Here is a 15041-nt window from a genome sequence, read left to right as displayed (position 1 = left end):
ATTGATGTAAAATATGTGTTTTGTAAATGTAAATATGAACATTAGTGGGGGAATAATTCTTAAAGTTATAGAGTTAACAACTTATTGATCATTGATATGTTTTTTAAAATTTGAAGGAGAGTTGGTTTAGAATTCATAAATTTAGTTAGGTATGTATTTGGACTATTGTAATTCGTATTAGAATGGTAATTTAAATTCTAATAATTGATATTAAATTATAATTTAATTTTTATGTTTGAAAAAGAATGTAAACTTTAAATATATATTATCTATATTAATAAGATATTAATTTGACACAATTTATTAAAATATAACTAAGTGTAAGAGTTATTTTAGAGTTCGATTTTCATTAAGAAAAAAAAATATTTATTCCAAATGTTATTTTTCTAAATTAAAATAAAATATCAATTCGAAATATTAATTTCCTTGATTTAAAAAAATAAAATATTGGTTCGTCATTAATTTATTAAATTAAAAAATATATATCGGTTTAACACATTAATGGTGTAAGTGATAAAATAATAAGATATTTTATTTTGAAAACATATAAAAAATAATATATGAATTATAGTTCCAAACTAAAAAGAGTAGTATTGAGAAATATAAAAATATATTAATTTGAATTCTATTAAAATTTTAATTTTAATTTCAATTATTAATCTTAAATATTCTATACTTAAAAGTTAAAATTACAACACTCAATCTCAATTTCAATTTTAATTCTATTTTCATAATTACCCAACAAACATTTAGTATTTAAAATTATAATTTTAACAGTTCTAAACAAATCTTTTTTAGAACAAAATACATTTATATATATAAACCCAAATGGATAAAAAAAATATCTAAGATATAATAGAGAAAACCAATCAATTTGTTATACAGTTCTATGATAGTGTAGAGTTTGTTTAATGAATTTTATTTAAGCAAAACAAGGGAAGCATCAAATTCAAAACACAACTCTTATCATAATCAAGAATCATAAACCAATTTCAAACCATGTAAATATGTAATGAAGCAACCATGCATGTGTAACCATTTTAGAGCACAAAACAAAACCTTCACAAAATACAATCAAATCCCAAACCTTCGCAAGATAAAAGTCAAACAAACTCAAATCCAACCCAAAGTTAAAAGAAACAACTTTGGACAAGTCACCAATAAGAAGAAAAATATTCTTCAAGTACAAATTTCTGGCACACAAATCTTTGTCAATGAACAAGAAAAAATAATCGAGGACCACGTCCCAACTCTTCGAATGAATTATTCTTATTTATCAAACCCAAAACCATCAGAACACCAAGAATTTCATCTATAGAGTATTACTATTAATTAGCAAATAACTTGATTTTGAGCATAAAGTGTTCATTCAATTCCTCCAAAACTTTGTTTCTCAATATGCCTTCACATGCCAATCCCATATTTCATAAATGAGGACTCCCCACCATTGAGTAATCCTTTAAGCCAAACATACCAAAAAATTCCTGTAAAACTTGTATTTATGTTAACATGAATATCGACAAAATAAATAGTAGGAGACGTGTTCAACAATACTTCAAATATAAGCCCTTCCCATGTGACACTTTAAATTCAATGTGACCCTTTAGAAATCTTATACACCAGTTTTCTATAATTAACAATTAATTATAGAGCTTCCAATTGCTGCATTTTAATTATGGACCTTTTATGTGTCCAGCATGTTCTGAAATAGTTATTGTATCAATTTCATGTTATTTCTTATATTCAGTTTGGTTTTTCTAAAATATGAAATATATATGGTTATATATTAATAGTCGAATCTCATTGAATTACTCGTACTCAAAACTTATAGAATAAAACAAAAAATGTGGATATCCCCGTCTCTTTGAGAAGTCCTGAGTTCGAGCATGTCAACTGTCAAACGGTAAGTTATGCGTCTAGTTAAATGTGTTTGCGGGTTATATGTGTTTAACCCCTGTGGCCACATTTTTTTAGAATCAAACGCCTCATTAAATCAAGAAATATATCATATATTAGTCAATCAAGTTCAATTTCAATGATATTCAAAATATTCCAACCTATTAATAAAATTTTAAACTTCAAGATGTTCAATTGGTGTAATTTAAGTGATGATTTACTTTGATTTTACAAAATTTAAATTTGTCTTAACATTAATATATAATTATGTCTATTAACAGAATATTAAAATTGTGTTATCTTTCAAAATTAAAAAATAAAAATTATGTATATTAACCACTAAGCAACATCTTATTCTCAAAGTAAAAATAATAATAATAATTAGAACTCTATAGTATATGTACTAAAATTAATATAGATTAAAAAAATAAAATCATAACCTAAAGCCTAAAACGATATATATTGATAAAATAAGCATGCCTGCATAAAGTAAAATAGTAGTTCCACAGTATGTCTTTTGTCTAAACCTGAGCATGCCACCTTGTGATAGTGAGAGCCCTCTGCTCCACTTGCTATTCCACACGTTAACTTTCAGATAATTTACATATTTTTTATTTTTTATTTTATTTTTGAATCTAAGACTTAGTTTAGTTATAATTTTTCGAAAAAATTATGGGTATCAACTGGTCGAGTTTGGGTTAATTAATTATAATCTCTTTATTTCATATTAAAATAACATATGAACGTAAAAATAAGCTAAATCACAATCTCTTACACCAAAAATGAGTAAGTGAATATGAAAAGACAAACACAAAACTTTAGAAAACAAAACTGTAAGTGGATTGACGATTTTATTTTGAGTCATTTAAGATTGGTCCGATTTTGAACCGTTTATTAATCAAGTTAAACAAATCGACTTAATTTCGACCGAACCCAAAAATACATGACCATAATCTGATTTTTTCGTGTTCGAATTGTGTTTTCGTGTCGGGTCAAAAATTGTCGGTCCTAGAAAAAAATATTTATATTTTTTAATTTTTTAATAAATATCTCATGAATATAAATATGTTTTTGAAAGATCACTCAATTAGAATTTATTTATAAAAAAAAAATAAAAGAATTGTTCATAACTAACTTATTTCATTTTTATTTTTGCTAGTATTTGGATTTGAGTGGAATAAAATTTTTAATTGGATAAATATAGTTTTGAATTTCAGATATTTTGTTAATTCTTCCTATAAAATTATTAATGTCATGTAGGTATTTTGTTCATTACTTGATGTATTATCTTCCTTTCATGTAAAAAATATATTATATGGTGTGAAACAAAATTGTCATCTCATTCTAAATTGGGTTTTAAAAAAATGAAAAATATAAATAAATTAGGTTATTTAAACAATTATCACCTATATTTTCCAAAAAAAAAAATAATTATCACCTAATTAAATATCATTTCACTCGTTCTCTTATTATCACGTTCCTTAATTCATTAATCAATATATGAAAATAACATCAATTTTAAAATATTAATTTTATTTTATTATTATATATTAATATCATTCATGATTCTCCTTAAAATCATCCATGATCATTACTTTTTAATTAACCAAAATTATTTAGGAAATTTGAATCAAAACAAGCTGAGAAGATAGGAAAAAAAATATTAAATGAAATAAAGTTTTTTTAACAAGACGTTATGCGTTGACAAAATATGAATAGTTTTCTTTCATTAAATACAAAGACCCGAAAATAGTAAATGATTACAAAATTTAAGATTCAGGCAGAACAAACTTTTGTTAAAAATGAATGAACCAAAAAGAGAAAATATAAAAACAACTAGAATGAGAACAAAAATGAATGACACGAATAATGAAGCTTAGAGCGCCTTAAAATTAGAAGTAAGGTTGACTTTCTCATATGTCATTTCATCTTTGACAAATCAACCAATTGTTTTCACAAGTGGGAATTCGCTTCCACGTTCGAATGAGTGAGATTTCATCAAAAATAATTTTATTCTAAACAAACTCGCTCATTTCGAACCTTTAAAAATGCTCTTGCATTCCTCTTCATCCAAATATGATAAACATTGTTTGCAAAGAAGCACTTAAATACATTTGAACTAAAGTCATTATCATTTGTATTGATGATTATCATTTCCTTGATATCATTCCATTCTTTTAGGAGGCTAAGGAGACTCGTTGATGTGGAGAACTTACCTCTAAACAAGGAAGCAAATGTAGTCCCCAAAGATGGTCAATGGTCTTCTCATTTCCCATACAAAAAAGGCTACTCGAGAATCCTCACAATTATTAAAGTGATAGAAAGATTATTGAGTATCCTCGTACCTTCTGGAATTCCCTTCATTCCTCGTTTTTGACTTGTTGGACAGTAGTCAATTGACATTTTCGTCTTATTCGAATAAGAAAAAAGAAATTATTATGAATAATAGGGTGAACCTCAAACCAGAGATTATGCAAAAATAAAGTTCCGTTCTCATTCCCAATCTGAAGTTTGATCATCTTATCAGCACTATCTTTGAGCTTCAGAATCTTTTTAAGGAACCATGTCATTTCCATCTTGATCTTACACGTCCAGATACTGATTTTCTTTCTAATGAACCTCGAATGAACCCATATGACCCATACCGAGTCTTGTTTTTTCTCCAGTGTCCAAAAATGACAATAGGTTAGAGTTTTATTCTAAGTAACACAATCTTTAATTCAAATTCCACCTTCTTCCTTCGGTTTACAAACATCAAGCAATTTTTCATGTGGGACATTACTACAATTTGTTCGTTAAGATAATTGCATATAGATTTTATTGAGAGAAGTTTTGGGAGTTTAAAATTCATTCCAATATCTCGTTCTTTTGATGTGGCGTTATTCACGATAAAATTCTTACAAATGATATGTGCATGAAAAATATTGTATTATGATAACTCATTGTCGTAAGTGTCACGAGAAGGTTGAATCGGTCACTCAATTACTTGTGCATTGTCGAATGATGATTAGTATCTAGAGTCTTTTATGGAGTATTATTATGATGGATTCACTAGGTGATGTCTGAGTCTTTAAATAGTTGTTAGGAAGTTTGAATTGATGATGCTGATATGACAACCATACATATTTGGGTTATCATCCCAATTATTTTCTAGTGCACTATTTGGTTGAAGAGAAGTCGTTAAATTTTTAATTATAATGCTCGTCTGATGTGTATTATTTGATGTAACCAGGGGGTTGTCTGTCCATGCGAGGTGATTCTTCCGGAGAGAATGTAGATCTCGAATATCCCGGCTTTTCTCAGAAAGTGGAAGAGACAGACTGGGAGAGGGAAGAAGAGGGGCCCTCATTCCTTCAAAATCGTTGGATCATAGGGTTGAGGACCTATGAATACAAATCTTTCTATTTACTCTTAAGACGCATAGTTTTTTGAAGGATGTATTAAAAGTACGGTGAAAGCAGTATCCCAATTGTTAAGTCAACCATAAAGGAATCAGCACACATGAATGACTTTCATTCAATACTTCCCCGGCCCGGGAAACTCTACAAGAATTGGTTTAATCGATCGGTCTTGGGAGTACCAATTGATGGAAAAGGGGCTCTAAGCGATCACGAGCGAAGACGTGTTAAAGTGAAAGCCCCTGGTATTATTGAACGTAAATCTGTGCACGAGCCTATGCAAACAGGTTTAAAAGCGGTAGATAGCCTGGTTCCTATAGGCCGTGGTCAACGAGAACTTATAATCGGGGACCGACAAACAGGAAAAACAGTTATTGCTATCGATACCATATTAAACCAAAAGCAAATAAACTCAAGGGGCACCTCTGAGAGTGAGACATTGTATTGTGTCTATGTAGCGATTGGACAGAAATGTTATTGTTACGACGCTTTCTAAGATTCATTTAGAAAATTCGATGGAATTGGTCGGAGAGTTATAGTACTCCTCGAGGACATACGAGTTCGATAACCTATTGAATTGCGTGATTGTATTTTTTATTACATGTCATGTTTTGTCGTTGTGTTTAAACGATTCTTATTATTTTTAATATATGAACCCATTTTAATTAAAAATAATAATAATTTAACTGAAATTAACCTATTATTTATGATATTTATATTTGGTTGAAATTTGGAGTACATAAATATGAATATAAAAATAAATATAATTGAGTGTATCTCAAGAATAAATCATATTTGTAATTTTTCCAATTGAAATAAAATATTCTTAATAAAATTTTGTTAAACATTATTTATTGACTTAAATTTCAGCTATGACATTTACATTAGTGCATTTGAAGGCAAAATAATTTAATAAGTATAAATACCATTATCACTAATGGATATAGATGTTTGATTATGACTAATTTATCTCTCATGATAGGGATAATAATTGAGAAAAAAATCTTATATCAAACCAAAATATATCTTTAGTTTTAAGTTTGTGAGTTTTCAATTGAATGAGATTGTGTACAACAAAATAAACATTTTTAAATGGGCTCAATAAATAAAATAACATAATACATGTGGATTTAAGTTTAATTATAAAAATTTATTCTTCCCTTAACTTGGGCCAACTTTAGCTCCTTCTCTCAAACCCATGTTGAACAAGGCCCACCAAAATAGCATTATCTATGACAAGGCTGAAAATACTTGATTAGAAGATTATCTATTACTGTTCGGTAACTTCGGTTGGTTGATTAATTTAAAATTTTGTATAATTTTTTCAAAAATATTATTAAGGAAATTTTAAAAAATGTGAGATTTAATTTATTAAAATGTAGAAAGTGTCAGTACTTTTATTGGTAATCCAAAATTCCAATTCTATTATATAAAATTGTTTACTATTCAATTTTTATATTTGAAAAAATTTATAAATTAGTAATTTAATTATAATTTTTATTTAAAAAAATATATAATAAAAACAATTTAAATAAATATTATTTATATTATTAAAATATTCTGCTAATGAGTAATTCAAGTAATAATTATTTTATTTTATTTTTTGTCTAAGTTTCAATTAGATAAAATTGAAGAAAGAATAAATATTAAAAATTGTAATTTCAATTATAATTCTTAATTTTAGATGGTCCCACAAATATGAATTGAAATTAAATCTTCCGATTCAAGTTAGAGTGTTTATTGAGTTGTAGAGTTACGATTATAACAAACTCTACCGAATTTAATTAGAGTTTATTGAGTTTGTGTTATTGAGTTTGGACATGAAATAAGAGTTATTTATATTTTATTATTTTAATATTTACTCTATAAATATAGATATATTGTTGGTTAAGAATTTTATATGATAAGATAGAAATAAACCGTGTGAGATAAAAATTATGTATTCTTATTTTTTAACGGTGAAATTTGATGACATCGGAAACGAACGTAGCTCTTTTAAGTTAACCATTATAAATATGTGTCTTCTTATGCTTTTTTCTTTTTTTTTATGTTTTTACACATCGTTTTAAGTTTCAACTTTCAAGCAAGTTGAATTTCGACACCTGAATCCTAGCAGTGTTACCAAACACATCCTTAATACAATATGAAATAAAATAATTGTTTTGGAATCATTCATATAAGAGTCCGCCCAACGAGTAGATCGACTTGAAATCGGTTTAGCTTCGGTTTAATAATGACCGGTCAATTTTGACGAATTATTTGGTTCCTAATAGTTGGCGGCATTTAGATATATTTTCATTTCCTCTCATCAAGTTTGTATGCAAGTGCGACATCTGATTTGGGTTTACTACACATTGAAAAAAAAATTAGATTTTCCATTCAAGTGCATAAATAAGCCTTCTAGATTTGAAAACATTTTATTATTTATGTCTTGATATAAAAACGTTTAAAAATTAAACTTAATAGAGGATAAATTAATATTCTAGATTCAAATCTAGATACATAACATATTCTTAGACTCACCAAAAATAAATAAATAAATGAGAGTATATATTTTATTTTATTTGTTTAGAAATTAATAAATTATTTGTGATTTAACTAAAACCCAAAACTAGTTATTTATTATTCTATTTCTATTTTTGTACTTTTGTTGTATTATTAATTCACATACATTTTGACTGACTGTTTGTTGTCTCACGTGCTTCATCTGCTTCTTAAGAGGGTCCCAAGTTCAACCGCCCGGTTCATTATTATGTAGACCATAATAAATATAAGATGAATGTTTTTGTTTTTGTTAATAAAGATAAAATATATGAAGTATTTGTATAAAGAAATAAATAATATCCATGTTGATGAAATAAAATACTTGCATTACTTTGGAAATCACATGCAATGATTATCTTAAATAAGTTGTATTGGACAAGAAGAACTTTGATGGAATTCAAAATAAATGGGAAAAACAAAAATTCAACAAATGAAAACAACAAACTAGATTGCACAATAATGAAAAAAAAATCTTTATGCAATTGGACCAATGAATTCGAATTCAAAATATATATATGCACAATTTCTAAAATACATCTAGGGACGTGAAAAAAATCGTAAAACCGAAAATTCAACTAAACAGATAACTTACCGGTTTCATTTTACGGTTTATCGGTTAACTGGTTCTAATGGTAGGGATTAATCGATTTTTAGCGATTAAACAGTTTGGTTTACGGTCAAATTATTTTTCTACCGGTTTAACCGATAATAATTTAATTATATATTTATATTTTATAATTTATATTAGTTTTTTTTTAGGTATAATATATAATAATAATAATTATTATAATATAATATATCATAACATAGAAAAAAAATATGGAGAATAACATAATTGAACGGCACAAATAAGGATTTACAAAAATTATTTAATTAATTTAATACGTAATTTAAAAAAATTAATTATCGATTCTCGATTAAACCGGTTAACCGACCGAAACTAGTAAAATCAAAACCGATAAAATCGATATCAATACTGGTCGGTTAACCGATTTGTAAAAAAAAGGGTAAAACCGGATTTAACCGGAACCGATTAACAATCGTGTTAGAACCATGAAAGTCCATACAAAAGAAAAATAATATATTTGAAAACATGGACGGATGGGAGTAAGATTGAAAAAAATTAGGTTCGATTTAATAAAATAAAAAGAAAATTATAGATAAAACTAATGTATTAATGTGAGTTTTGTTTTTCTACAAAAATATAGAAAAGCAAATAATTAATTAAATTTTAAAAAATAAAAGAATAGAAGTTAATGTCATATTTTTACCTATTTTTGTTTTTGAGGGTGGACTGAAGTCCAGATGATCCTCACTATTTACCCATTTACCTATCAACTTATAGATATAAATTGAAAAGTTGAAATATAAACCGGTACCCAACAAGCTCTAAATAATATTTTTTAATATAAACAGGGTTTCTTTTTAAATAATTTTTTGAAAAAATAGTTAAAAGATAAATAAGAACTTAATATAAATATATAGAGAGAGAATAGAGAGAATATATGAATATATATGATAAAATATGTGGAGGCAGATCTTGTCACATGGAGCTGGTCTGAATAATATATGAATGGAGATTTTGTCCTGTTTTGCAATAATAATAATAATAATAATAATAATAATAATAATAATAATAATGTGGTTGTTATTGCTATAAATATAAATATGTTGTAGAGAAAATTTGTGGGTCAATATATAGATAAATTCGCATTCAAAAGTTTATTTACAAAATTATAAATGAAATTCAATAATCATAATTTATTTAATAGTTAAAATGTTCATTTTATTTTAAATCGTTATATAAAAAAAATTATGCAAAATTGAGACCACATTCAATTAATAATATTTTTTATACTAAAAAAGTAGTTCCTACATATCCATATTGGTGTGAACTTTGAGGTGTTATTATATCAATTTATTTTCAAAAGTTTGGTATTTTGTTTACAAATAAACTCGATAGATTTAAATTAAAAAGTGAAAATAACAAATTAATTGATACGAATATATAAGTCAATTTATATTATTAATGGTGAACGAAGGTCATTGTGATTTGCGTTCATAACAATTCAAATATTTATGTGAACATAATTAAGTAGGAATAAATTGTGGATCAATACAGAGATAAATTTATAGATCAAACAAATTATACATTATATATAAAATTATAAATGAAATTAAACAAGTATATGTGATTTAACAATTAAAATTTTCATTTTTTACCCTATAAAAAAATTTATTTCAAATTGATATATATATTTTTAATGCAAATTTGAAACCAAATGTGATAAACAATTTTTTTATATATATGAAAAAGATTTATTAACATATTTCATATAGGGTGAAGTGTTGTTAGTAAATTATATCACATTATTTTTTAAATTCTTAACATTTTATTTTTAAATAAAATGTAGGTCTAACTTAAAATGTTAGAATATATATATATATAGATAGATAGATAAACTGTTAGTCTAATTTTTAGAAATAAAAATTAATATGTTTGAAAGACTATTTAAAAAAATGACCTAAAATTTGATATATTTTACTTTTAAAGATTATAATTAAACAAGTTTCACTGACTATTGTCACACAATGTACATATAAGTCGTATTATTTTATTTTTTTTAAATTTTAGAAGTCTCGTAGTTATTTTTTATATTATAGGAGCTAATATGATCACACAATCATGACCTTCATTTCAACTTAAAATTTTTAAATTAAAATTTAATTTTTTTTTCTTAAGAATCACTCTTATTACTTAAGTTGCCTTAATGACTTAATGAATTAGATGTATTATTATAATAATTATGATGGTAGCACAAATTTAATTACATAATTAATTTTAATTTTAAGTTTATTTTATTCTAAAAACACATTATAAGAAAATCTATTTAGTGTCTTCCAGAATATCAGTTCTATTTTTCTTAGTTTAACATTTAAATTTTGAACACTTTTTTTTATATAATAAATAACCACCATCTAACATTTTAATTTGGATAGATTTAGGGTTATGCTGAAAATTATGAACAAACATTATATCCTCAACTCTATCAATTTTTTCTCTACTATATTTTCATCTCAATATATAGGTGTAAATCTCATTTTCGAATTAATAATTTATAACTTACAGTAATTAAGGTTATTTGAAAACAACAAGGCCTTATAAATTGCTCATAAAACAATTGTCACAAAGAACCAAATTTAAGACAATCCAATAATTGAATAATTATCCACTAAAACTAGTGAAAAATATACAACAGAAACAAGTGTATTATTAATCACCTTAAACAGTTGCCTTTCTAGTTAATCTTAGAATATCAAAAGATGCAAAGAACATTGAACAACGAAAACTTCCAACAAAATCCGAGTAAGAAGGTAAAACAAAATTTGAGCCAGATGGGCTTTTGCATAACGACTGCGCCGCTTCGCGTAACGCAATGGGCCTTCGCGTAACGCGATGTGCCTTCGCGTGACGATCGTGTCGCTTCGCGTGCTGACCGTGCCGCTTCGCGTAACGCGATGGGCCTTTGCGTGACGACCGTACCGCTTTGTGTGACCATCGTGCTGTTTCGCGAGATCACACGAATCTTCCCTAAAATAGAACCGATTCAGAACATCATCGAAAAGATGAACAACCAATATAAACAAGATGAACAACCAATATGAACCAGGTGAACAAGATGAACAATAAGAACAAGCTAATGGAAAAATCAAGATGAACAAAATATGAACCAATATGAACAATAAGAACAAGTTAAATCGATTTAGAGTTTGAAATGAAGATAATGGAAATAAGAACATGAACATATTTAGGGTTTTGAAATTAAGATAAAAGAACATAAATCGATTTAGGATTAGGGTTTGAAATGAAGATATAAGAACATAAATTTGTATGATAAACACATGATATTAGAATGGGGGTTTTGGTATCATCGATCTGTATGATGTGTTTCGTCGTCGTCGCCGCCATCAACGTCAAAGAGAGAACAAATAGTATAGAGAGAAGAGAGAGAAAGAAAATTAAGGAAATGAAAAATTTTGAGTATTTATATAAAAAAAATCATTTCGCGTTACGCGAAAAGGGTATTTTCGTCGAAAAAAATAAAGTGGTCACCAGATCAATTAAAATTATCATATGACCACGAATGCAAATAGAGAAATTATTAGGGGAAGCAAATGCTTTGGAATATTCCATTCTTGTAGCAGCCACCGCTTCGGATCCTGCTCCTCTGCAATTTCTTGCCCCATATTCTGGGTGTGCCATGGGGGAATATTTCCGCGATAATGGAATGCATGCATTAATAATCTATGATGATCTTAGTAAACAGGCCATGACATATCAACAAATGTCATTATTGTTACGCCGACCACCAAGCCGTGAGACTTTCCCGGGGGATGTTTTCTATTTACATTCTCGTTTCTTAGAAAGAGTCGCTAAACGATCGGACCAGACAGGCGCAGGGAGCTTGACCGCTTTATCCGTCATTGAAACACAAGCCAGAGACGCATCGACCTATATTCCCACCAATGTGTCATTTCGTCAATTTTCCCATTCAAACTCCTCATATGTATGTCAAATTCGAAATGATTTTTTTTTTTTAAATTAAACTCTTCCCATGTAATTTACTAAAAATTTAGCCCACATAAATCACCACAATGATATGTATCTTAGTGAGAATATAAATACTATAATATATATATATATAATATTTTTAACCTTAAATAATTAGTATATTAACCAATGTGTTATCCATATTTACTACAGTCACACTAAGATTCAAATTAGAACAAAACCGGTTGATCTTCTATTAACTATTAATATTATAAATGAATTATATTTCAGTGTAATCAATGTATTTATTTTGATTTTTCAGTTTAAACCTACCTAATTTATTTGTAGATAAAATATCAAAATTTTGAAAATGAATTTAGTATACTACAAGAATAAATATTACTTTGTATGTACATGTTAAAACTCATTTTCAAGTAAAAAAATTGTTTATTCTTATCGTATCAAATTCGCATAAAAAATAAGATATATAATATTTAAAATAAATTACTCGATGTAATCAACTTATTCTAGATGAAAAAAGAATTATTAATGTATTTGGATACATTAACATCAAAATCTTATTAATCAAATCAGTCTTATTGAAAATGGAATTAGAACTCATGTCAACTCTATTTCTTCAAGTAGCGATAATACATTAAGAAATGATGAAGAATTGTTGATTATAGTTCAATACGATTTGTATTATTCTCTATTTTTAATTTATTGTTGGTAAGTTTATATAACTTAAAACGTTCTTTTTATTTTCAAAATTATTTTAAAGTTCTTTTTGGGTTTTTAATAAATAGTTTATACTCTATCCAAACAAAAAAAAAAGTATAAAAGAAATGTTTATCCTATATGGCGTATCAAATTCATATTGAAAAATAATTAAAAAAAAAAAAATCTCACATATAATTCAAGTACATGTATCACCATTACACCGTCCCATTTGTATTTTTATAGCACAACTTTCAAATTTGCATCAATTGGAATTCGAACTCTCGTCTATGCATATATAACTTATTCTTTATATAATACCTATTTTTAAATTTGCATCATTAGAAATTTGAATTATGGTCTCAAATGTAAAATGTGAATATTTTAACCATTAAATAAATTGTGGTTGTTGAATTCAATTTATAATTTTGTGCTATTATATTTAATCTTTTGATCTGCGCAATTAACTTTGAATCCGCAGGTAAATCTGTATATTAACCAACAAGATACTATACTCATTTTACACTTATATGAAAATCTAAAATAAATGTGAATGTTTAATATCTATAACTAAAATCATATTAATTAAAGTAGAATCTTATGAATATAAAATGATGTGTTATATAATTAAAAAAAAAAAAATACAATTTATGACTTAAAAAATATTAATCCTCTAGCATTATAAAAAATATATATTATATAAAAACAATGTTCAACGTTTATCGATTAATATTTAAATAGATTTGTTAAATTTAAAATATAAAACTATATTAGTCTAGTTGATTAATATGATATATTTATAATAGATAAGTTGTAAGTTAAAAAACTTATGTATAATATTTTTAATTTTATTTTTTTAATTTATTTGTTTCAAGTTTTATTAACGTGTCAACCCGTGAATTAATAACCCGACTCATTTACTCTCACAAGATGAATCGTACATTGTGGTACAAGTATATAGTGATTTGTTGTTAAACATTATTATATATATTATAATTCATTAGTCGAATTAGATATAAAAAGATTAAATATTAGAGAGCTCTTTCCATAATAGAATTTACTTTTTATAGGACGAAAACAATTGTCTCCGTCGTCTGAATAATACGTTATGTTTGACAATACATTAGTAATTTACATGTTAACATTGTTACAATTTTTTCGCCAAGATAATTCAATGTGATTTTTGTTGGAAAAGTTTTAAGAGTCAAAAATTTTATCAAATATTTCATTCTTTAGATGAAAGACTATTAACTAAGGGTGTTCAATATTTGGTATGAACCGAATATCCGACCGAATAAACTGAATTCGAATTACATTTTCGGTTTTCGAATCGAATTTTAAACCGATTCGAATTCAAATACGGTTTTCGGTTTGGTTTTCGAGTTTAGGTTTTGACTCGAAACCAAACCGAAAACCAAATTCATTTTTATTATTTATTTTTATTATATATTAAATTATCATGGGCCTCCTACTAGATCCCTATATTAAATCCATAATCCCTCATGCATTTCCCCTTTCTCTAGTTGTCCACACCTTTTAACCGTCATATATTGTCGTCGTCGACACTGTTTTACTTTCGTCATTCAATTGTCGAATATATATTAGCGTTAGTCACTAAGCTAAGTTTGCGTGATTTATATTTCTTTTATAATTTAAGCAGATAAGATCTTTTTAACAACTTATTTAATTTTGTAACTTTTTTAAAAAAAATTATTTTATGGGTAGGTGATGTTCTATATTTGTTCTAAACCGAATATCCGACCGAAGTCGAACCGAATTCGAATTCACCGAATTCGAATTTATTCAAATCGGTTCGGTTTTCGAATTTGCTTAAAAAAATAAAAATTCGAAAAACCCGAACCAAAAAATCGAATAACCCAAAAACCGAACTGATGAACACCCCTACTATTAACGGTGAAACTCTTACAGATTAC

The sequence above is a fragment of the Impatiens glandulifera genome, chromosome 3 (genome assembly GCF_907164915.1).
Source record: "Impatiens glandulifera chromosome 3, dImpGla2.1, whole genome shotgun sequence".
Taxonomy (NCBI): domain Eukaryota; kingdom Viridiplantae; phylum Streptophyta; class Magnoliopsida; order Ericales; family Balsaminaceae; genus Impatiens; species Impatiens glandulifera.
The sequence above is the reverse complement of the archived record's forward strand: the minus strand, read 5'-3'. Positions refer to the sequence as shown.